Source organism: Thermobia domestica, chromosome 7 (genome assembly GCF_964235325.1).
Source record: "Thermobia domestica chromosome 7, izTheDome1.hap1.1, whole genome shotgun sequence".
Classification (NCBI taxonomy): domain Eukaryota; kingdom Metazoa; phylum Arthropoda; class Insecta; order Zygentoma; family Lepismatidae; genus Thermobia; species Thermobia domestica.
Genome location: NC_137460.1, coordinates 95,584,049 through 95,610,306, shown reverse-complemented (window position 1 = coordinate 95,610,306; position 26,258 = coordinate 95,584,049). Strand labels below are relative to the sequence as shown.

Here is a 26,258-nt window from a genome sequence, read left to right as displayed (position 1 = left end):
TGTTCTAGAAAATTGCTGCCTTGTTCAATTGCTGTCACTTACTGTTGCAGTAAACAATATAACTTTCTCCACGTTTCTTTATAGTTATTTGCTTACCACATTCTCTACAATTTATTTTTAGGTTTTTTAAGCCATGACTTTTACTTACTTTTAATGGCTTTTCCTGATTAGCAACAGCAATGTTTTCAAAAACAAGTGCTCATTACATTCCCATAATCCTACCATGAAGTAATCTTGCGCCAAGTAGTTCCCTCCGCTTGCCAAATAGTTCCATGCTTAAAACCGTTTATATAAGAAAATAAACACAACTTTCGCTTTCCTTATACATTATGAAGCACACGAACAAGCAAATTTATTTCTTGCCGGTAAATTTTCAAAATTTTACTAGATACGGACGACCAACTTTGGAACTTAACCCCACTAACACATACAATGCTTTCACTGTTACTCAAGATTCATTTCAATATGCTGTGCAGTGTGCACTGACAGTAATTACTTATATTCACACTGTCATTCCGTATGGAGCGGGCATGTCAGCGACGGTGGATATGCACGTAACCGAGGGTAGTGCAAAAAATTTATATCCCATACAACTATGCCTTACATCTAAATAGCTTTACTTCACTCCTGTGGTTCTGCATAATCACTTTACATAATGGCTTGAGTTCATAATACCTTCGTTACGGAGTACTATGCATTACGTATTACGTATTTCTACCTATGATAAATATTATATTAGATGTAAGGTTCCGATATATAGGCCTAGTTACATGTAGATTGCTATTGCAAACTGAATCAACATATAAATAACATAATTGTTTGATGCCTTCCATTTCAAATCAGCCAAAAAAAAAAAAAAGTACCATCACCATCAGATATTTTTGAAACTTTTTTTATAGCAACTAGACATGTTTTTTCAATGACCCGTATTTTTTGTGTTGTCGGAAGATTTTCCCGCCAAGTAATGGGCCATCAAAACGGGAAGTACAATTTACGAATTTTAGAGGACATGGAAAATCGTAAACTTCGTAGCCTCACCATTCAGCTATGGAAACAGATAGTTATAATTCTTGTTGTGGTATGTACACTCGTGACCAAATTTATTGTCGCATGTCTATAAATATGTTGTTTTAGGAATATAATTTGATAAGGAATCCGCCCGGTATTTCTTATAATGTTAGTATGTGTATAATCGGGAAAGACATGTATGTGGCAAATTTCATGTCAAAGGAGCAGTAAATAAGAACAATGAAACTTTCTTGTCCATTTAGCAACATTTTGTTTTACTCATTCTAATTTTCGTGTTTGTAATGCTTTTCCTCTGAAATTTACTACGACTATACATTTCCCGATTATACATGTAGTATCAGTATCAATAGTACCCTGCAAAATCATTATCAAATTATATTCTTACAAGGAGACGGTTATAGATATGCGACAATCATTTTGGACATGAGTGTACATAGGGATGTAAATAAAATATATTTTATTATAGTTTGGTTTGCGCATGTATATCTGTTGGTACATAAGTTAACAAATGAACGTCAGTTTATCTGAAAAGTCGAAGTTTGCGATTTTTTTCGAGCACTTGCGGTTCGAATTTTAAAATTCTATTTTACGGTTGGTAAGACCTAGTTACCCACTTCTCGAAAAAAAATTGTATTGCTTCTGTGTGCAACCGTTTTGTCGCAAAAAAATTCGAGAAACCGTCAAATTTTCAAAAATCACCTTTTTCGAAATTACCATAATTTAAAATCCTGAAATGTTGTCAAATTGTTCAACTTTACATGAATAATAAACACACCAAATAGCATTCTCGACCAATGCTTCATGAATGAACTACAGCCTCTTGAAGTTAGCGAAGTTTCATTAACTTTAATATCACCGTTGGCAACACTGAAAACAATGAAAGTGCAACAATTTGATGATGTTTGTGGTTCACATTCATTAAATAAAGGATACAAGTTTTTCCTGCCTCCTTTTTATTATTTCGATCAAAAAGGCTCTCTGAAATAATATGATGAGCCTCCCCTACTCCTCCTCCGTTTTCTTAAACCGGTGTAACCTCAGATGAAAATTACGATTAAGAAACAAATTTTAAACTTACTTAAAATGGTTTTCGGAAACAAAGTTTCACTGATTTTTTCCACACTGCAGTAATTATTTGCTTGCTTAGTGTCTTCTTCGCTAATAGCATGTAACCATTTCAGATGCTCCAATAGGTGTTGTCGATAGTCACAAAACACTTATATTCACTTCTCTTATTCTCTTCTGGAAACCTGTGCCATCTTGAAGAACCATGTGGAAACAAAGAAAAAAAATGAAATGAAATATTGGAGTTTTACGTCCCACGTTAATGCCGATTAGGCTAAAGGAGACGGTGATTATGAGAAATGAGTGAAATGGTGGAATGAAGAAAGTGGGAGGAAACGGGAGAACCCCTAGAAAACCCACGAGCACGGTGTTTGTCCACCACAAAGTCCACACGGCGCGAGCTGGGATCGAATCAAGGACCCCAAGCACCGGAGGTGAACGCTCTACCACTGAGCCACCGCGCCTCCTGGAAACACAAAGAACACTTCAATTTCATGTAATTTATGACTTATTGATAATATTTCTGCTATCCATCACTGGTTGTCATATTTGTATGTAACAAAAGTTCATTTTTGCAGATTTCTTAAATCTACACTTTGAATTGCAGAAGCTCGATTTTGGGAAAAGCGTGAAGTTAGTCCATGACGACCCGTTACTGCAATAAAAGCCAAAGATGACTTCGGTAAATACCGCACACTTTCCCACTTTTTTGTTTAATTGCCGAATTCGGTTCTTGGCGACAAGACGAGAGTAATACCCGGAGTTGGTACTTGCCCTATACTCACGAATTCTTCTGCAGGTTTAGGTGCCGCGGTGGCTCAGTGGTAGAGCGTTCACCTCTGGTGCTTGGGGTCCTGGGTTCGATCCCAGCCACCGCCAAGTGAACTTTCTGGTGGACAAACACGGTGTGCGTGGGTTTTCTAGGGGTTCTCCCGTTTCCTCCCACTTTCTTCATTCCACCATTTCATTCATTAGTCATCATCATCGTCTCCTTTAGCCTAACCGGCATAATTGTGGGACGTAAAACAAAGATTTCATTTCATTTTCATTTTTCTTCTGCAGGTTTAATACTGTGAATCTGTTTTTCGTTTTGCCATGTTGCCATATTCTTATCCCCCCCTCTCCTCAATACGTCGCAGAGACCCTTACCACGGCCGGTTTCACTGAAAAGCCACTGCTTTATCGGACCTGTCTGCGTTTTGGACATCTGAAAGCAATTTTTAAAGTGGAATGCAGCACCATCAGAAATCACTGAAACGGTTTGGTAAATTGTAGACACTTATTTTCACGTATTCGAACCTTTTTCTATAACTTATATTTTCGCTTTTCTTCGAGTATTTTGAGAATCTTATTCCTGGCTATGAGTACGAACCGAATCATGTGTTTTGTCGTCGCTTATTACAGCAAAACTCTCAGTTGTTTCATAATAATATATCACTCCCGTAAAGTAGGATATTTGCTCGTTTCTCCAGTGATCACTCTGAACTTCCCTTTGCAGAATAACAGTCCAGTTTAAGCGAAGTCCACATGCAGTAAAATAGAATTTGTATCTTGAAATTTTACACAATGCTTTGCGGTAGCATTTTTTTGCACTTTCTTTGTTGCACTTTCATTGTTTTCACTCTTGCCAACTGTGACTTCAAAGTTAACGAAAGTTCGCTAACTTCAAAAGGCTGTAGTTCGTTCATGAAGCATTGGTCGAGAATGCTGTTTGGTGTGTTTATTATTCATGTACAGTTGAACCATCTGACAAAATTTAAGAATTTTAAATTATGATGTTTTTGAGAAAATGGCGATTTTTGAAAATTTGACGATTTCTCGAATTTTTTGCGATAAAACGGTTGCACACAGAAGCGATACAATTTTTTTTTTTTTTTTTTTTTGGGGGAAAGCGGGTAACTAGGTCTTACCAACCGTGAAAACGGAATTTAAAATTCGAACCGGAAGTGCTCAAAAAAAGCACAAACTTCGACTTTTCACATAAACTTACGTTCATTTGTTAATTTATGTACAAAAAGATACACATGCGCAAACCAAACTGTAATAAAATATAGTTTATTCATATCCCTATGTACATACCACAACAAGAATTATAACTCTACATGTCTCCATAGCTGAATTGTGAGGCTCCGAATTTGACCATTTTCCGTGTTTTATACAATTCATGAATTGTACTCCCCGTCCTTGATGGCCCATTACTTGGCGGGATTTTTTTTCCGACGAAAAAAAAAAAGTCCCAAAGTTAAAACATGTCTAGTTCCTATAAATAAAAGTTTGAACAATATCTGAGATGGTGATGGTACAATTTTATTTTTTATTTATTTTTTTGCCTGAATTGAAATGGAAGGCACCAGATATCTAATAAGGACATCTAATTTAAGTTATAAACAACTTAAGTTTCTCATTAATTTTTAGTTACTATAAAGATGTGACTTAAAATTTGTAAAATACTGTACATATTTTAATTTTTTGCATTTTCTTTTTCTATAATAGATTATTAAAACACGTGGTACAAAACATAAGAAATGTTTATTAAGTATTGACCTGTTCCAAGAGATCAGAAAAAATGAATACGAGCTGGTTTTGGAATGAAAATGGTGTTCTTTATGCTATGTATTGGGTAGTTCAGGAAGTGAGTATTTATTGAATGTTTTATTATTATGGGTCGATATGCCCATTAAATCATATAGTTGAGACTATTGTATTAATAGAAAGTTGAGACTATGATATTAATAAACTTTCATAGAAATAGGCATTAACTATACATTTAAATAGGAGGAATGGGTCAAATAAAATTTACTGTAGGCAGCCAATGACACCCCAAAATAAACAAACTTTTGTTCTTTATAATATATCGAACGTAAAGGAACGACATTGGTTGATTTGGCGCTTTATTGATGCATTTCGAAGGAAAAAAGAGAAGCAGGACACGAGGCAATGCTTCGAGAAGACGATCCGCCCAAGAAAAGGAGAAAATTCCCGACGAGAGCTCACGTTGTGGTTCGGATTCCACGTTAATCAGTAGGTTCACGTTTTGTATAGCCTCGCAGTTTACGGGACGTTAAACTCAAAATCAACTGAACTGAAAGAAGAAAATACAAGGTCTGTATGATAAGTAATGAGACTCGCCGCGCCGCGGCGCGCGTGTCGCTGGAGCGGGTTTGTCGGTGATGGAGGATGTAGGGGGGGGTCCGAGCAAAGCAACGCACCGCGCGTCAGTTGGCTCCGAGCCTTAGTGGAGCGCGGACAAGCCTTGGACAAAGCCCTTGTGAACATTTTTGTCACGGCGGAAAATCAACAAACATGGAGGGTTCCATCGAACAGCGTTATGCGATCAAATTTTGCGTTCGCCTGGGGAAAACGGCTACTCAGACGCTTTCTCTCATCACGGAGGCCTACAAAGAGGAAGCCCTATCCAAAGCCCAGGTGTTTCGTTGGCACAGTGCGTTCCGGAACGGCCGGGAAAGCGTTAAGGATCTGGAGAGGGCTGGACGCCCGACAACAGTGACTACGGACGAAACTGTGGCAAAAGTGAGGGATCTCCTGAACTCAGACCGTCGATTATCGTTGAGATTGATTGCTGATGAACTCGATATGAACCACACAACAGTGCACAAGATTGTGACGGAACAATTGGGAATGAGAAAAATCTGTGCGAAACTGGTGCCGCGAGTGTTGACTGACGAACAAAAGCAACGACGTGTTGATTGTTGTCAGGAACTGTTGAACCTCATGAACAGTGACCCTAACTTTGAAGATGACGTCATAACAGGTGACGAGTCGTGGGTGTTCCAGTACGACCCTGAAACGAAACGTCAAAGCGCGGAGTGGCACACTCCTGCGTCCCCGCGCCCCAAGAAGGCCAGAATGTCGAAGTCAAAGGTGAAAACAATGTTGATTGTTTTTTTTGACAATGTGGGGGTGGTCCACAAGGAGTTTGTACCCCAAGGACAAGCCGTCAACGCCGCCTTCTACAAACAAGTCCTTGAGAGACTGCACAGGAGCGTCAAGCGGAAAAGACCGGCGATCGCTAGCCGGTGGAAGTTGCATCACGACAATGCCCCTGCCCACACCGCCTTCTTAGTGACCTCCTTTTTGACCCGGATTGGGGTGGAAGTCCTTCCACAACCACCCTACAGCCCAGATGTGAGCCCGGCCGACTTCTTCCTCTTCCCGAAGCTGAAGCCACGCTTGAAAGGAACCCGTTTTGCAGACGTCACAGCCATCCAAGCAGCCGTGACCACATTTCTAAAGGACATGCCGGCTGCTGACTTCCAGGGGGCGTTTGCAGCGTGGAAACATCGATTGCAGAAGTGCATCGACGCAAGAGGAGAGTACTTCGAAAGCTTTTAAGTCCCTGTACAGATCAGATCAATAAAACAATGTTTCCAGACCTGGTCTCATTACTTATCATACAAACCCTGTATATTCAAGCTGATGAAGAATTCGCCGTGCAGAATTTTGAAACTGTTGACATTGCAGAATAATACTGGATTTGGCCCATAATTCCGTCATGGTAATTGTAACATAATACAAAGTAAATTATTCAATAGGTATATTAGATTTCACTGTTTACTTCTTGTTTCACTGTTGTTTCCTTTCCAATTATCTGTGTTGCAAATACATAGTAATAAGCAGTAATGCAGTGTTATGAATTGCTATGAAGTTATGAATATCCTTTACGTTAGATATATTGTAAAGATAACTTCACAGAAGTTTACTTTGGGGTGTTGTAGGATGCCTACAGCAAATTTTATTTTAGCCCAATATAGATTCATGCTAAAAAAAAAAAAAAAGTTCTGCAAGTCATTGTCTCCGATTTTCCTGAAATTAGGATATATCATTCTAAAAACAAAATAATTAGACCCATTTTTTCTGCATTATACAAAAATAGAACTAAATTAAGCATTTGTTGCAACTGAGACTTTTAGTGACTGTTTGCCATAGAACTATAACGTAACGAAAATTTAGAGTTTTGAAGATGACATTTTAAAGAAAATTTGCATCAAATTTAACCTTTCCGAACTTCTTAATTTTAGGTTGTGCAACTTTTTTTTTTTTTTAGTTTTAGTGATATTAGTACCTATTTTTAAGGCTTTTAGTACGTAATCATCCGGTTTCTATTTTTGAAATGCATTATAACCCGTTTAAGTAGATTAACCTATTTAGATATACGGCTTTGCGTCCAAACGTCCTGCTCCGGTATCACAGGGTGGTATAGGAGCAGAGGGCTGGTGTTATTTATCACTAGCCTTTAAGATATATATAAGTGAGCATAGTGAGAAGGACCACATATAGTTCTACCTTATTAATTTATACAGTATGGTGCTAAATTCGGTGTACGAAAGCAGAGGGGTGATTCCTTAGGATTCTAAAACATGTATTTTTAGATAGAGCACATACTAGTTCCTAAGTGAAGTCTTGACCCGACTTTGGTAGGTCTCATAGTTTTGGAGCTGTGGACCTTTAGAATTTATTTTTTTCATGTTTTTGGCAGCCTATAACACGTGAACGGTGGGCTTTTCGCCCTAAGTTTATTGGAACTTTTTTGTTTGTTTTACTCTTAGGAAACAGTCCTCTGCTTTTGTACGACAAATTTAGCGCCATACTGTAAGTATCGTTTAAAAAATGTAAATATTAAGCTACCCTTAATCTGCACTTTTTAAAAAAAGTTTATATCTCTATTATTTTATGGCAGGCATGCAAATAGCGGAGTTGGGATTAGGGCGCCAGAGTCCAGCGGGCAAGCTCTGTGTCGGTTTTCTACATTATTTATTTACAAATACTGAACAAAAATTCAGAATAAATTAAATCTTTTAAAAGTTTTTTTTTCTTTTTAACTTTTTAAAGTGAGTTTATCTTCTTTATCTCTTAAGTCGAAGCTGGAAATATAAACCACCGAATGATTTCTGTGTATGAACTCTGTGAAACTCGTAACCCAGCTGAGTTACTTTTCTTCCTTCGTTCAGTAATATCATGCATCTACAGTTTCCATTTTCATCCTAAGTTAAGTTTATTGTGTTCTGTAATGTCATTATTTTAAGTTTGGATCATAGTTTCAATTCTATATCTACACTATAACTTTATTCAGCGTACCAAATTTGAGTGACAGTTATTAAGATATTTAGTATATAACTTTCAAAAGTATAGGAAACAATGTTTTAGTGTTTTGGATAGCCTGAGGTAAGATATATATATATATATATATATATATATATATATATATATATATATATATATATATATATATATATATAAAAAACTCATAAAACGCTTCGTTTGACTTAACCTTGATTCTGAGAAGGAAGAGTCACGCAGTGGCTCCGCTGAGATCCGAACGAGACAATTAGGGTTGCATTTGATATGTTATAACTAGATGAATCCCAAAGTTATACGTGCCACCGGGCGGAATATCGTGAGTTACAACATATTTTGTAATGTAAAAGCTACAAAAAATTACCTGGCAGAATAGTTTGAACCGAGTCATTTGTTCGGAAATGGTTTTGTAAGTGGAAAACTCGTACAATACGTATCCCATCATTTCCAAGTACACACTTTTTTCGGATAAAAAAGTTTGCCCCAGGGTCCCAGACGGGGTCCAGCTCAAAATTTTCAAATGGAAGGAGTGTTAAGTAGCACATCGTTTGAAAGCTGTTGTAAAGTGAAAGAAAATGCAGCAAGTCTCGACTCTGTACGACGACCCTGTGTAAAATGGCGGAGGATCAAAATGTAAACAAAAACGTAATTGAAAAGTCCATGGTCACCCCGATAAATCTTAAACGGTGAGACAAATGTGAAAATAGGAAAGGGAGTGTGGCATTATTTTCAAAGTACAACAATTTAAGTTAAAACCTCTTGTTCCAGGGTCCCAGATGGGGTCCAACTAAAAAGTTTCAAATGGCAAGAGGGGTAAAGTATCTCATCGTTTGCAAGATCTTGTTAAATAAAAGTAGATGGAGCAAGTCTCGACTTTTTACGACAACACTGTCCAAAATTATGGTGGGTCAAAATGTAAACAAAAGCTTAATTAAACAACTATGGCCACCTTGAATCCAACATGGCCGCTTAAAATCTATGTCATTCATAACAGTACGTATTTTTCTCTATTATGTATTTAGAAACAATAGGAAGAGTAAAGAAGAATTGAATTTTGATTCACTGCAACTATTATTTAATTCGGTAACAACACATACGTTTTGTTCTTAATGCACGTTCGTCACGGTTCTCTCGACATCATTTACTTGAATATAACGAATATGCGATGAACACACAACTCTGACTTCCTACTCATACTGCTAAACAAAAGTTGAATACCTTCGAGTATTTTTTCTAATTTTGTCATACATAGTTCATGCATAAAGGACTTGCTGGACCAGTAGGTTGGGACTCTATTGCAACGTATTCGTGATGGTTACATTTGCATGGCATACGTTGGTTTGATCGCAATACTTCAAGCAATACCAAATATACAAAAAAAAAAAAAAAAAAAAAAAAAAAAAAAAAATACAAGATTGGCGAGTAGTACTAAATCATGTGTAAGTCATTTTAGTACATCGAGCTGCGTCAAACTTTGTTGGTTTGGTCACAGTATTCCAAGAAATAACATATTTATATACGAACTCATTTTTTACGCTGACAGCCATATTGGATTACAGATTATACTCTTTAATATTTTGTGGATACCTACTGTTAACCATAAACGCAAATACCACATTTCGCTTCTCCAACACTAGTGTGAGCTGGACATGCGTTCGATACATAGTGCGGCATTTTGAACTCAAGATGTCGCGTTTTTAAACATTTCGCATATTTTCGTCACCTACTGTACTAATCAACATTAATGCCAAATTTAGCTTCCCTAGCTTCAGCAGTTTGGTATGCTTATCCTTTCGATATAGGTTTTAAGCAACCATCTTGGATTCAACGTGGCCATAGATTTTCAATTAAGCTTTTATTTACATTTTGACCCGCCGCAATTTTAGACAGGGTTGTCGTAGAAAGTCGAGATGTCATCCATCTTCTTTCACTTAACAAGAGCTTTCAAACGATGTTCTGCCTCTCTTACCGTTTGAAACTTTTTAGTTCGACCCCACCTGGGACCCTGGGACAAGACGTTTTCACTTAAATTGTTGTACTTTGAAAATAGTGCCACACTTCCTTTCCTGTTTTCACATTTCTCTTACCGTTTAAGATTTATAGGGATGACCATGGAATTTTCAATTGTTTTTGTTTACACTTTGACCCTCCGCCATTTTGCACAGGGTTGTCGTGGAGAGTCGAGACTTGCTGCATTTTCTTTCATTTTACAACAGCTTTCAAACGATGTGCTACTTAACACCCCTTGCCATTTGAAAATTTTGAGTTGGACCCCGTCTGGGACCCTGCAAGGACCCTGGGGCAAACTTTTTTATCCGAAAAAAGTGTGTACTTGGAAATGATGGAATACGTATTGTACGAGTTTTCCACTTACCCAACCGTTTCCGAACAAATGACTCGGTTCAAACTATTCTGCCAGGTAATTTTTTGTAGTTCTTACATTACAAAATATGTTGTAACTCACGATATTCCGCCCGGTGGCACGTATAACTTTGGGATTCATCTAGTTATAACATATCAAATGCAAACATAATTGTCTCGTTCGGATCTCAGCGGAGCCATTGCGTGACCCTTCCTTGTGAGATATCTTTCGTTTTTAAATTTTGCCACACATGCTACAAATAGTAATTTTACAACAATTGCTTTATTTTAGGAGTCCACTGTGTTTGGAGGCTATCAACCGAGATGATTTCAAGGTACGCCGTACACAGGTACTACATAGACGGTACCAAATTTGACCGTAAGTAAGGATGAATCCCAGAAAAAGGAAGAAAGTGTTGTGACTCACCTAGCATTTCAAAGTGTCTTCCTGTGTGATGAACTATCATCAGCCTCCCATCATTAGCGCGCGGCTTGCTTAATTTGCAGATTCGACGAAAAACGTTTTATATATAGAGAGTTTGGCATAGAGACATTTAGTGTAGGAAGCCCAAAATTCATAGCGTCAACCTAACACCAATTTAAAAATCTAGACTGAAGATCTAATTAATTCTTATTTGACTGTGATTTTTTTTATTAGCGTAGCTCGCTTCGTGTGATATGTATGGGACTCATTTAAGCTAATTTGCGTGCATATTATGCTGAGTTTTAATTTATGGCAGTTAAATCACACTTCAGATTCTAAAGTAATGCATAATATACCTACTTCGTATCGTTAAATATATTCTTAGATGAAGGTGACAGAGGACTTTTCAAGAAATAGTTTAATTTATTTTGTATGTGTTGAAAGGAGGGGAGACGTAAGTAAACGCATGATTCTGCTGCTTGGTTTTCGGTGATTGGTACAGTCATCTTCTGAGCTACAATACTAGGGTGTGGGGAAGAGTTTGTAAGGTGCAACTCTGTTCGAGCTTTTCTTGCAAAGTAAGTGTTTTTTTTTTAAATGTTATATAACACTTGTTAAAATTGATACACTGATGAGGTGTATATACTTTTCAAACTATTATAATGTACGGTATGCAATTAGTAGACTTAAATTAATATAGACTTTTTGTTTATGTATTCACATTAAATATATTGTGTACTACAAATGTATGCTTAATGTAAAATTAAGTAATTATTACTGTAATTATTCTCAATAAATCTACAGGATTTTATTTTATGTATTCTCTTTTAAAGGTTCATTCCTTTATTTGGCTTTCGGTTTGTAATGTAATCATAAGTAATGTAGGATGGTGGAATTTAGATCATTTTAAGGATAATTTCTCTATTATATACGATAACTCAAGGAAATAATCGATTGTATATCGCATTAAATATTTACATGATATAAAATAAGTTATTTTCCCCATTTATCATGTATAAATCTTACCACCAGTGGGGTTCTGTAGTATAGACACTGGTTGCCCAAGTACTTCACAAGTTGCGGTATAGTCAATGCGGTCTGGTTGCTTGAGCACTGACTTCAGGAGTGGTAGAATGAATGACTATTCGGAAACAGTGAGTAGCCTAGTGGTTAATGCATCGACACGGTAAGTTGAAATTACAGGTTCAAATCTTAGTCCATTCTTGCAGTTTCTTTCCTTTTGTAATTATGTACTTTAACTTAGTAGAGCTGATTTCTTTATACTCGAGTTATTTCATCATGACTTTTAACACAAGAACGACATGAACCACTTACATGTTGATACCTGGGATGTCTTTCTTGTGCTCTGTCATTTATTCTACGCACTACAATAGCTGTTTTAGTGTTGTGTAAAACGTACAACGAAGAGCACAATTAACACACCTCGACTGTGAACATCTGAGTGGTCCACGTCGTCCTTGTGTTAAGAGTGATGGTGCAATAAAATGGTTTCATGATGATATGATCACCTTTTACAGTGATTCTTTATAAGAAAAACTCACTATATACATGTGTTTGTAAGTTTCGTATATTTTTAATACTTTTGTAAGAAACTGTACTATAGCATTTTTTTAGGAGTTCCATTAAGAATACTTTTCACAAAATTCATGTGATTTGTTCCGATTGTTATTGTTCCTCCATATCATTTTTCAATGAATATTGGCATTGATATAATGTAGTGTGTCCGAGATAATTTATTTTTCTCCATTTATACTGCACAGTGCCCCCTGTGGTGTCGCCTTGTAATATTAAGGGATCCCGGATACATGACAAAATATTTAGAAAATATTTTCTGTACATGATAGAAAATATTCAGAGAATATAAAGTAGACATATCAAAAACATTTTCAAATTACTTTTCTTGGTGTTTTGTAGCAGTAGCAAATGTTAAGAAAATATTAAACTTGTTTCAGACGAATTTGTGCTAACAAAGAAAATATTTACGATTTATTTTTCAAAAATTGATATGTTTTTGATTTGTTATTGTATGTAGTTTCAGAACGTATTTAAAATATATTTTAACATATTCTGCTTTTCGCAGAGAAATATTTTAAATTCTTTCTGAATATTTTTCCTTCATTACCACCATAACATCTACAGTTTGAAATACATTTCTTTGTTCAACCTATAAGTTAGAACACAAGAATTTATTTCCACAAATTTATGTGATGATAGAAGTTTCCGTGTGTTCTAAACCGGTTCCATCATACACAGACTTCTACCACCCCATCAATTCGTAAAAATGAAATCCAAATATTTTAACACACAAGAGTTGGAAAACTGTTCAGTATGCATTTCCTTCAGTTCTGAAGAAAGAAATGTATTTCAAACTGTAGGTGTTATCGTGGTAATGACGAAAAAATATTCAGAAAGAATTTAAAATATTCTATGTGAAAACCAGAATTCGTTAGAAAGTATTTTAAGTACGTTCTGAAACTACATACAATAACAAATCAAAAACATATCAATTGCTATTTGAAAAATGAATCGTAAATATTTTCTTTCTTAGCACAAATTCATATCTGAAACTAGTTTAATATTTTCTAAACATTTTCTACTGTTACAAAACACAAAGGAAACTAATTTGAAAATGTTTTTTATATGTTTACCTAATATTCTCTAAATATTTTCTGTCTTGTACAGAAAATATTCTCTAAATATTTTGTCATGTACAGAAAATGTTTTCTAAATATTTTGTCATGTACAGAAAATATTCTCTAAATATTTTCTGTCATGCACAGAAAATGTTCTCTAAATATTTTCTGTGATGTACAGAAAATATTCACTAAATATTTTTTGTCATGTATAGAAAATATTTTTTGGTATGAGTGGAAAATATTTTAAAATTATTATTTTACAGAACATTAATTTTTGTTAAAAATAGATTAGAAATCTTCAGAAAACATTTCAACTAAGTACCCAATACATTGTAAAAATATTTAGAAAAAAATTCTTTATTTTAGACAAATGATTTTCAGTGTTATTGGCAAATGATTTTAAAATATTCCATGCGAAACATTTTAAAAACCATTCCGTTAACATTGTATAAAACGTTTCAAATACATTTTCAGTAATGTGTGGAAATGGTACAGAAAACATTCTTTGGAAAACTTTTCTAACGGCGTATAAAATATTTCTACAACGTTTTTAAGTATATTGCGAAAATATTTTCAGTATTATTTGGAAAATGTTTTCAACAACATATGGAATATATTTCCTTAAGGGAAGTAGGATACATTTTCTGAAGGAAAATGATGGTACGTTTTAGAAACGTTTTGAAAATATTTCATTGCTGTGTGGGCGGGCGGGTACAGCTTACCCGAAAAGTTCAAGCACTAATTATAGGTTAAAGTCAATACTTAAGAGCTCTAATTGTTTGCATTCACATTTTTTTTTAGTTAATTGACCAACGAACTTGCGGATACATAAATATAGATGCTCAAATCTAAATTATTGCATTATATTATTGCAGTGAGCATCAACGTGATTTACTATTAGGAGTTAGCGTGATGCACTAATGTTAGTCTTTTATAAATAGCATTATTATTATTATTATTATTATTATTATTATTATTATTATTATTATTATTATTATTATTATTATTATTATTATTATTGCCTTCATGCAACTTAGAATCAATCTCATAAAGCACTACATCAGACCTGATTGAACATTATTATGAAAATTCTCACATAAATAGATAAAATAAACAATTGGAACTTAACACTTCAAGAGTTCAAAATATGTCCTCGTTTTCGTTTTCCTCAGTTTCTGAGGACGATTGATCTATCTTGATGACAACATGATCTTTGTCTCCATCAAAAATATTTTGCAAGACACGATAACTTTGTTCAATGTCCTGGGAAAACACTATTATTATTATTATTATTATTATTATTATTATTATTATTATTATTATTATTATTCGACAGACCATCTGTCTATAATGACAATTTAAAACTTTTTTTCTTTAAAAAAAGAAATGATTAAAAACCATTCTATTAAGTACCTAAATCCTCACATGTATTAATGTATGCAGGTTAATATCTGAATAATAAAGCTATCATTATTAATTTCCTGTGTATAGTATCCTAATTTGTAGTTTGTCCAGTTTTTATACACGTGAAGAATCAGATTAGAAAGAAACTGATAAATTATATATTGACCTGTATAACTATATCTTAAAGTTAGAAATAATATACTTACAAGCAGAGCAGATAAACAAACAGAATTTTTATTAAGCCTATTACTAATATTACATATTATTATTAGCAATAATAATACCGTCAAATGGGGTGAATAGAAACATGGGGGTGAATAGAAACAAAACTCCCAGATTAGTTTTGGATTTATCTGGACGATAAATTAATCAAGAAAACTGAAATTTCTTAACATAGTCTTATACGGCTAAAGTGTCCAGGGCAGAGACAAAATGTTTTAATGAGTTGGGAACACTGAGGTAGACGGCAGTAGCATTAATGTGTTACTGAAATCTTACACGGTATTTTAGCGCTCCTTAAACTTTCTTGGTAAGTATGACATTTTCATATTTGTTGCATTTGAGCATATGCCTATTTTGTAGTTTGTTGTTTCATTTACTGACGTTCATAGTAAAAGTTTTCCTTTTGTAAATTATTTTTAATCAAAATTTAATTTTACTGGGTTATTGTTATGATTTTTAATTAGTGGGGTGAATAGAAACACTTCTTGGGAAATTCTTGAAATTCCTCAAGGAGTGGAAAATTCTTGAGGAGCAGAAAAAAGGACCTGATAGGAATGTATCAACCATCTCTAAGAACAAATTTCCAAGTCTTCTGAAAAAAAAAAAGTGAAACTGAAGGAGGAAAATATCAGGGCTGGATTTGAAAAGTGTGGAATTTTTCCCCTTTGTCGAGACCAAAAACTGAGGATGTTGCCAAAAAAAGACAATGAACGAGAAGAAACAGAACAGCAAAAGTCATCTCAGACTGTAAACCGTTCCCTTATGGATCTTCTCAGGAGCATGAGAGAAGATGAAAAAATTAAATAAGGGGAGAAGAGAGTACGAATAGATGTTTCTGGTAAGAGTTTTGGTTTGTTTTCTGAAAATGATACATTTTCATCAAATCACAACGAAACTCAACCTACCTTTGTATTGTCGGAAGAGGAGAAAGACAACACTCCAGAAGACAACATTCCAGACGATCACGAACTAGATGATGGTTTTCTAAAGCTGGTGATTTTGCTGTGGTAAAATGAGAAGCTAAAACTCGATGAGACTATTCAGCACCCAAGTGCAAAAATGGGAACATGATGCATATGTGGGAATGTTTTATAAGAGAGCACATAAACAATGAAATTTTCAGAACGAAACTGTTGGGTTTTATTAGGAGTTCGTCAGCACACTTTAAGTATATGATAACTTTCGGGCCCCTTCGTGGCTAAGCGGTTAGCGTACGCGCCTTTGGCGTGGGAGACCCGGGTTCGATTCCCGGCGGGAGCTCATGTAGTTCTGATTCTACGTTAATCAGTAGGTCCACGTCTCATATAGCCTCGCTGCTGAACGGGATGTAAACCTCAAAATCAACTCAACTCATGATAAGTTTCCCTGATGATTTCAGTGGTTTAAATCTTATTCAAATATCATCAAAACTATATGGTCGTTTATACCTATATTGTGCATTGTATTGTTTTATAAGTTTGTAACTTATGTAATACTGGTCTTATTGAACTAATATCTTGCAGGTATCAAATAAATCGTTCGTTTCAACAAATACGCTGTTTCTTTTTTACCTTTCCAATAGTATAAAAGAAACAACAATGAAAATAAAGTAATTGTTTCTATTCACCCCATGGGTAGGGGTGAATAGAAACATTAAGAAAAATCAAGGTGAAGAAAAGTGGAGTTGATAAATTAATATGACGTTTACTGAAATTCATTAGCATATTAAGACCTTTCTTTTGGAATAATCTGATACGCGAAATCTTTAACATTACCAGACTTATATTCTCATATAGCCAAAAATGTGTTTCTATTCACCCCATTTGACGGTAATGATAACTAAATTCCTGGCGCAACAGCCTTTAGAAGACCTGGACTTATGGCACTCATTTCTGTGGGGTAATGTGTTTAGAAATCTGCACGGACTCGGGCTACTATGATAACCGTAATGGGGTTAGCCATACTGAGAGCTTTATACAGTTCTACCTGAGTTGGTGCGGCAACGCCGAAATCTAGTTACAATGAAGGATTTATGGTAGGGACAAGTAAACCCTTGACCTTCGAGGAAAAAATTGGCTATGTTTTGTCGCGATGTATACCCAGCGTCTACTTCGGCAACAATTCAACTTGGGACGTCATGGGAAAGTTCCAGATGGACGGACCATTGTGAGGTGGGTACGTGCATTTCGAACAACAGGTTCTGTTTGCAATGGCAAACCGCGAAGAAGTGAAAGAACTTTGCGGACACCAGAAGCCGTGGAAAATGTTCGTGCTGCAATATTGCGTAGCCCAAAAAGATCTGCTCGTCGTCATTCGCAAACTGTGCATATGTCCGATCGCTCATTCAAGAGAATATTGCACAAAGATCTCAATTTTTACCCATTGTTAAGCTGCAGATTGTTAAGGAAGTTAGGCATCACGATTGGGTTTAACGAGAAGCATTATGCTTAACCATGCGTGATCTCCTTCACCAAAATCCACAAATGTTGCACACCATCCTGATGTCAGATGAAGCTCATTTCGAGGTATGTGGTTCAGTGAATAAATAGAATATGCGTAATGTAAACCCGCATGAAGTGCACATTAAGCCCTTGCACAGTTCTCGTGTCACAGTGTGGTGTGGAGTTGCTTCCTTTGGGATTATTGGCCTTTACTTCTTTGAGGATGACAGCGGTGTGGCTGTAACTGTCACCAGTGAGTGCTACCTAAAGATGCAAGACTTCGTTCTTCCCCAATTAGGTATGGTCGATGTGGATGTGGAACAATTATGGTTTCAACAAGACGGAGCGACCTCACATACAGCCAGAATTTGCATGGATTTCTTGCGACAGACATTTCCAGGTAGAGTAATTTCCTGTTTTGGCGAAATTTCCTGGCCGCCTCGCTCAGTTGATCTTTCATGTGCAGATTTTTCCTTTGGGGCTACCTGAAGCAAGAAGTGTTCCGAACATGGGCCACCATTCCTGAGTTGGAAGATCGCATCAGAACTGCCGTCGACAATGCCCCAGGGAATACGTTACGCCGAGTTATGGAAAGCTTCAAACGCCGCCTAGATTAATGTGTTGTGCAGAGGGGGCATCATTTGACAGGAGTCATATTAAAAAAGTAATCCACGCAATTGACAATTATTTACACATTAGTAAATGACATATCTTTAACTATTAATTAACATAAGAGGTAATAAATAAATTACAGTTACTGCCTGATGGTGTGTTTTTAATATCCTACTATGAACGCTGCTGCACCCTTATATATATATATATATATATATATATATATATATATATATATATATATATATATATATATATATGTGTGTGTGTGTGTGTGTGTGTGTACTGTATATGAGCGATGAGCGGCTTGGGGAAGACCATGTTAAGCGCCATTTCCGATGAAATTAAGTTAATAGGTGGAATTGACTCGGATCGGATTACAGAATAGTATGTAGGTAGTTCCATTTTGGAAATGTACCTACAGATACCAAGGAAAGCTTATTTAATGTGTGTCACTGCACTGCATTGCATGAGATCTTTCTTTCCTAATTTAGTTAGAAAATGTTACATACTATTGTCTTCACCCGAGCCGCTCATAACGGTGTAAGATTTCAATGAAATTTAGGGCGCTTCGTGGCTGTACTTCCAGAAGCAATTAGTGGCCCCGCGTAGCGTAGTCGCTAACGCACTCGCCTTCGGTGCGAGCGGTCCCGGGTTCGATTCCCGTTGGGGGCACTCAGTCGAAAAAGCGTAAAACGCTTTTTCAGGCCAGCCACCCTGAATGAGGTTTTCGTGGGTTTTCCTCATTCACACCAGGCAAATGCCGGGTGGTACCTAACTTATAGGTCCCAGGCCGCTTTCTCTCTTCTCCAATCCTTTCTTCCTTCCCTTTCCCCGGATTGTGTGCTCGTCGAGGGACGTCATCCCTCAAACGTGAAGGGCTAAATGGCCTTAGATGCCGAAAGCCCAGAAATCTAAATCCTAAATCCCAAAAGCAATTACGCCAGGAGAACAAATAATACCTTTTTTTTTTTGTTTTTGTTTGTACTTGAACAGATTTTGAAATGCATGTGTCACAAGCAGGAACACATCCACGGAGGAAGGGATCCACCGGGTCCGGACCTCCCTCAATGGTTTGGAACTTGGCTAATATTTGTACACTTTCTTAACATAACTATACTTGTTCAACAGAGAAATGACTAATGTAGTCTGAAAATTTTATTTGATACCTTCCTTTCTTTATAAGAATAATTTAGTTCTATCAGATTTTCTGAGAATACAGTCGAAACAGTAATTAACAATTACTTATCGTCTTTTCGGGTGCAAACTAACACAGGTTTAATACTACATAGACGCATTGGACCCCCCCCCCCCTAGAAAAAACTTTGGACCTCTCTCAACAAATAACTCTGTGTGCGTGTCTGGTCTCGAGTTTCTTTTAGCCCTGGAAATTTTTGGTCTTGGAAATCTTCACCCCATTTCCGGTTTGTAGTTACTTAGTCAAAAGTTACAGTACTAAATAACACCGTTACATATTATTCAGTGATACTGATCTCTGTATAACTCTGTAAATAATTCTGTAAAATAATGAACTTTTATTATGATTAAATAACACCATACCCAAAATGGCAATTTATAACTTGAATTTTGTAAGCTGTAAGCTGGGTTACCTACTTTACATTAGGTTAAAGTATCTGTGAAGGTTATAATAAAGTGTTTCCTGAACGAAGAAGGAAATATAAGCAAAATTCTATGCCAAAACAAAAAAGGGGGTTTATCTTCTTTTTTTGTTTGTTTGTTTAGGTAATAATATTTGATATTTTCTTGTTCACGAGTTTGAATTTAGGCAAATAGTGCAATCTTCATAGCAGGCAATCAGCATAACCCTTGTGATATGTGGGTTGCATAAGTTACATTCGCTGGCCATTAATGAAATGCCAGTTTGAAAATTACGAAAATAACCAGTCTTGGACTGAACATAAGACACATAAGTAGTGAATGTTGTACAGTTACTTTTTAAAATTGTAAAATTGACTAGGCTAAAGGAGACGGCGATAATGAGAAATGAATGAAATGGTGGAATGAAGAAAGTGAGAGAACCCTGAGAAAACCCACACCCACACGGTGTCTGTCCACCACAAAGCTTACTTGGCGCGAGCTGGAATCGAACCTAGTACCCCACAGACTATGGTAGGTGTATCATGAGATTACTATAATCTTTCAAAAATATATAAGTAATAGCTTCAATTATTTTTGTCACTCAAAAATGGGGGGCGTAGACCCCCCGAGGTAGATCACGACCGTCTGAATAGACGTCTGTTGAGACGGCTGTGGCTAGATTCGCCACTAGTATTTCCATCTGTACCGGTACGTGCTATTGCTTGTTTCTTTCTTTCTTTCTTTCTTTCTTTTTTTTTTTTGGTTACTTTTAATATTGGAATTGGAAAACTTATTGCAATACGTAAATAAGTGTAATAATAATAATAATAATAATAATAATAATAATAATAATAATAATAATAATAATAATAATAATAATAATAATAATAAACCACGTTAGATTTTCTGCACTTACTAGAAATCACGGATTCTTCAAATTAGCATAATTCAGAGCAGGAGTACGTTGTTCCAGATCGTGCTTTATCAGGTTGGTCAAATCTGATCTTTCCGTCCCGTGGCTACAGTCTACTTTAGAGTTCAGTCGAAGAGAAATGTGAAATCAAAGTTATTGCTGAATTATTATGTGAACAAACGTATAGTCATCAAAACACTTAGAATTAAGGTAACATACCAGAATTTCCTATTTGGATTTAATTTCCTATTAACACAACAGTGTAATACATACAGTAATTGCAACATTGTATCTAAACAGAGAAAAAAGAATTTTAAAAGATTGATCGTATGATTTTTGTTAAAAGTAAAGTGAGTTCCATCATTACTGTAAGGGTAACTAAAAGCCTTCGTACTGTGAGAGACCCCAGGGGCGGATCCAGGGGGGCGATCGGGGCAATTGCTCCCCGAGAAGAGGAAACTTTCTTATTATATATATATATATATAAATAAAACCCATCCCAAAGTTTGGAGCCCTTAAAACTAGCAGTATGACAACCCCACCCCCACCCAGAAGTCGGTCCTGGATCCGCCCCTGCGCGCTCGATTCCCGATGGGAATTCATATGCTTCAGATCTCACATTAAGCTGAAGGTTCACGTCTCATATAGGCTCGGTGGTGAAAGTGACATTGAACTCAAAATACACTGCATATTATGAACAGAATGTGAAATAACGTTAGATGAAGTAAAGCATTGCTTATTTGCTTTTTGTAAATATAAAACGCAACCTAACATTAAGTAGTTCATTTTTTCTCTACTAGATGCCTCTTGTGTATTGCAGGTAAGATTCCTGTTCGAGCAGTTGACTGTCTTCGTTGTGTGAGGGCAGCACAGTGAAAATGGGAACAGAATCATTTTTACCATTCTCCAGATTGATATACGTATCAGCTTGTCCAGATTTTTATAGTTGAAATATTCTTTATTAGTTGAAATATCTACATTGAAGTTCCGGGGTTATGCGAAAAGGGGGCAGGCATGCACCGACATTTTTACTGGGTGGGATCCAGTGGCGGCCGGTGGGTTGAAGTTTTGGGTGTTGCAGTACGAACGATAGGAGACAGAAGATATAAAATGGACTCATTGACTAATCAGCATAACTTTAGATGCAAATGCTATGTAGCATGTTAAATTTTAAAAAATCCTGTTTTTAAAAAATAAAAAATGCAGAACATTTAATCCGATTAATCACCTTATTAAATTAGTAAGTTCATTCTTCTCTCTTTGATTGGAGCAAATCTGCCTAATACATGCTGGTTGAACTCTAGTATTCTTATTGTCAGATCTTTTTCGATGGAAAGCAGAACCAATGGTGATAACCTTTCTTAGGACATTCAATTTCTTGAAAGTGTCAGTTCTTTTTGATGTGAAAAAAAAACTTTTCTTCTTTTACTGACGCCATAGGTACAGTTAATATTAATTTCAGAAGCTTTGTAGATTCACTAAATGTTTTTTCTAGATTATTGTAAACAATTCATTCTAGCAAACTCAGTCCCTGACAGTGATCCGAATTCCTCTTCAGTGTAGACTGAAGAGAGTTCGTAGCAGAGATTAATGTTATAAAAAATGTACATTAAACACGCTTTATTCACACTTTATCTATGAAAATTTAAAATAAATTGTGGAAATGTATCTAGTGCATACAACATTACTGTCATAAGATGTCCTGTAAATTTAAACCGTTTTTTTTTTTTCGAACACTCTCCTGAATTGCACTTTGCTTGTCTTGTCTAAGCCTTAGTTGTAAGTTTTTCCTCGATTGAAAGCTGGGCATTTTTTTTGTAAGTTATTTACAGAAGTCGTGGTATGCAATTCATTCAGAATTTGTAGGTTATGTACAAAATTAAAGCACACACAATAAAATTAAATCTAATAACTAATAACCAAAACCGCTGATACAAAAGAGATATTGTTATATGAATTGCGAATGTTACATATTCATACATAGGGCTGTCAACTGGCCGGCTTTTCATTGGCCTGGCCGGAAAAATTGCTGTTATTTTGCTTAAAGCCGGTGACGGGTACAAACTTCTCACCAGCCCCTTTATAACCGTTTTTTTTTTCTTTCAAATTTGTATCTAGTTCGAAGTATAGATATTGAAAAGTAGCTGTCATTCTGTAAACTCAAAACTGTTACCTTTCAACATCTATCAACGATTAATATATTTTGTTCATCTGTTTAGAAAATTTTAGAGAAACGACAGGGACTGTATCAGGGAAAATTTAAAATTTACTCGGGCCGCGGTGGCTCAGTGGTAGAGCGTTCACCTCTGGTGCATGGGGTCCCGGGTTCAAACCCTGCTCCCGCCAAGTGAACTTTGTGGTGGACAAACACCGTGTGCGTGGGTTTTCTCGGGGTTCTCCCGTTTCCTCCCACTTTCTTCATTCCACCATTTCATTCATTTCTCATAATCACCGTCTCCTTTAGCCTAACCGGCATAACCGTGGGACGTAAAACTCAAAGATTTCATTTCATTTCATTTCATTTTGAAATTTACTCTCAAGGAATTTTATACATTTATTAAGAGTGGAAAAGGACTTCTTAAAGGTATTTCCCATAGTTGAAGTAGAGACTATATGTTTAAAGGGTGAATTTCACTTTCCAAATCTAAAATTGTCACGTAAAGATTATTATACTTTTGTTCATCTGTTTCGATAATTTTAAAGAAATGGTAGTTGCTGGTAAATACAATAAATTGGATCAATGCCAATTGATCAATTTCAGTTTCTCATTTATAGCACAATTTATCTATTAAGCTTATTAGTGAATGTTCTAAGGACATACAGAATATATGTGTTAATGCACTTTTGTTCACGATAGTACATTTCCTTTCCATGGATAGGTCCGAACAGAGATACTTCACGCTGAGACCTATATCATGGAGAATTTTGAGGAATTGTCGGTTTTTAATTTTACAGTTGGCAACCCTTCATATATCAACACACACACACACACACATCTACGTAAAAGAAAAAAAATACATTCCAAATCATCACTCTTAGTTGTTACGCAATGCACGATGAACACAATATACTTCCACATGAGGCGAAACAATTTTTATCAACGTTCTGGAAAGCAACTTTGAAACCCGCCAGATATTGGAACAACATGTTAGCTGGGAGGGGTCCAAAGTATTTGAGGAAGGTCCAATACGTCTACGTAATAACGAACCTGTCTTATATTGTACCCGAAAAGATAAGTAATCCTTAATTACTGTCACCTATATTTTTAGAAAAAAATGATAGAACAAATATTTCTATAAGAAAAGAAAGAAAATGAAATGAAATGAAATTTTGAGTTTTACGTCCCACGGTTATGAAGAAAAGAAAGAGTACATGATGAGGCGTAAAATAAAATATTTAGCGTACATCAATCATTTCTCTGTTAAACAAGTATAGTTCGTTAGGAAAGTCTACAAATGTTAGTCAAGTTTCGAAATTTTTGGGAGGTCCGGACCCGGTGCCCCCCTCGTGGCTACGCCTGTGAGCATTGCTAACTAGTCCCAAATTCAATGTGGCGTTCCCCACCATAAAGTTTTATCAAGAGTATAAAATCTACTTATTTTATAAAAGAAATATGTATATACTAAAATACTATCCACATAGGGGGGGGGGCGGATTCTGCATATTGACTTATTAATATTTGGTTCACAAATTACTGTAGAAGAAACCTTCATTATATATATAAGCTAAGAATTAACTTGTAAATGCGGATCTACTTTCATTTGATTTCTGCTCTACTACATATTTTCTTTCTTATTTTGTAATTCTGCTATCACTTTTCTTAAAAAAAAAATTGTCATTATATTGATTTGCTTCAGTATAAGTACCGTAATTTAAAAATATGAATGCATAAAAACAAATTCCATTTGTTAATTGCTAGTGAAATAAAATTCAGAAAGCTTATTTAGCGCGAAAAATCTTCTCATTCACTGGAAACCGTGCTGTGTTGCAGGAGCACTGCAACGACCAGACCCTTTAACTTCTGAGATAGGGGAAAGGAGACTTAACATTTGCTCCAATCCCCGCGCTGAAGGAATCTGGTCGTTGCATGCTCGCTGCAACACAATATAAATTAGAGACTCTGTGACGGATTATTTTTCGCTTTTTAAAACGGATTATCGAAACGGGCAGTTACAGAAGTAAGAAAATATGTTATTTAAAGTATATATGGAAATATTAGAAAGTATTTTTTCTGTTCTTTATTACTATTGCTAATAATATTTTTTTCTAGAAATACTTTGGTCGTTGCGCAACGCTGCAACACTAACATTATCCGCCACTGGTGGGATCCAAGCTTTGGGGAGAGGGAATCCAAGACTACAAGCTACTACGTCTATGTAGTATAGAACGGGTATTTTTCTGGATCCGAAAAGAGATAAGTACTACCTATTTCACCCAGGAGTGCCGTTGTTTATTTGGAGGCGCTGATGTAGTCAACATTGAGTCATGCGCTGCCTGTCTCTGTATTGGCGAGTGTTGCTAACGCACAATATCGAAAACAAACTGAACAAAGCGTCACGTTCCAACAAAAGGTCCGGAACATGTTATGAAACATGCTACATTTTGAAACTTTATAACATACTCCTAAAAACATGAAAAATTAAAAAGTTGTAAGAATTTGTCTTGATGGTTTTTAGGAATCCTGCTGTAAGCACTTAGGCATCCTAATGCATCCCTTTGTTAATCCTGTTGTAAGAACAGCATAGTAAGAAAATGTAGAATTGTGAAGGATTTATCCTCATTAGTGGCGTAGCTAAGGGGGTTCTAGAGGTGGCTAAGCCCCACATAAATCCAAGTCTAATCCCACGTAGAAAAATCAAAAGTTAAGAAAAAAGAACTCATGGAAAGAACTGCCAAAGATTATTGAAGTTTTACCCAATACAAATTGCATACCGTTCGACAAATAATTTCATCTATACTAAAAACAGAAATGTGAAACCTTACATTTCATATTTCAGTCTTTATTTATTGCTGTTTTCTGGTTATTGTTAGTATGCTGGACCAGGGATTAGGGTGCGAAATTGTCCCAACCTAGGTGACGGGGAAGTGGGGGGAATGTTTCTTCTCAAATGGAAATAAAGTAGAAATAACATTTTATGAAGTTTTTAATGGGCGAGATTCCTCCAACCCTCTCGTGAGTGTGTACCTTACCCGGGGCCCACGACCCCCGTCTATATTCCAGTAGGCTCCTATCCTCCCGATATTCCCCGTCACTCCTTTAATAGGTGGTGTTCCATACACTACACCACGGCGGGACCCTAGCCCCCTCTGGGCTTTAGTGCTAGCTAAGCAAGAGACAGAGGGACAGTGTTCAAAGAAGTGAACAGGTAAACAAAGCTAAAATAGTAAAATAACTCGCATACAGAAGCATTGCATACTTCCTAATGTGAAATGTATGTCCCAACGATCAGATCTGT

At 36.0% G+C, this 26,258-nt stretch overlaps 1 long non-coding RNA gene across 1 annotated transcript in view; it reads left to right on the top strand.

Annotated features, from left to right (window-relative positions):
• Nucleotides 1–11,799, top strand: part of LOC145690291 (uncharacterized) — a 13,738-nt gene extending 1,939 nt beyond the window's left edge. The window contains exons 2-3 of the long non-coding RNA XR_014132188.1: nucleotides 4,588–4,726; nucleotides 10,844–11,799. This is a non-coding gene — a long non-coding RNA (uncharacterized LOC145690291). The remainder of the gene's footprint in view (nucleotides 1–4,587; nucleotides 4,727–10,843) is intronic.
• The last annotated feature ends 14,459 nt before the right edge of the window (nucleotides 11,800–26,258 follow it).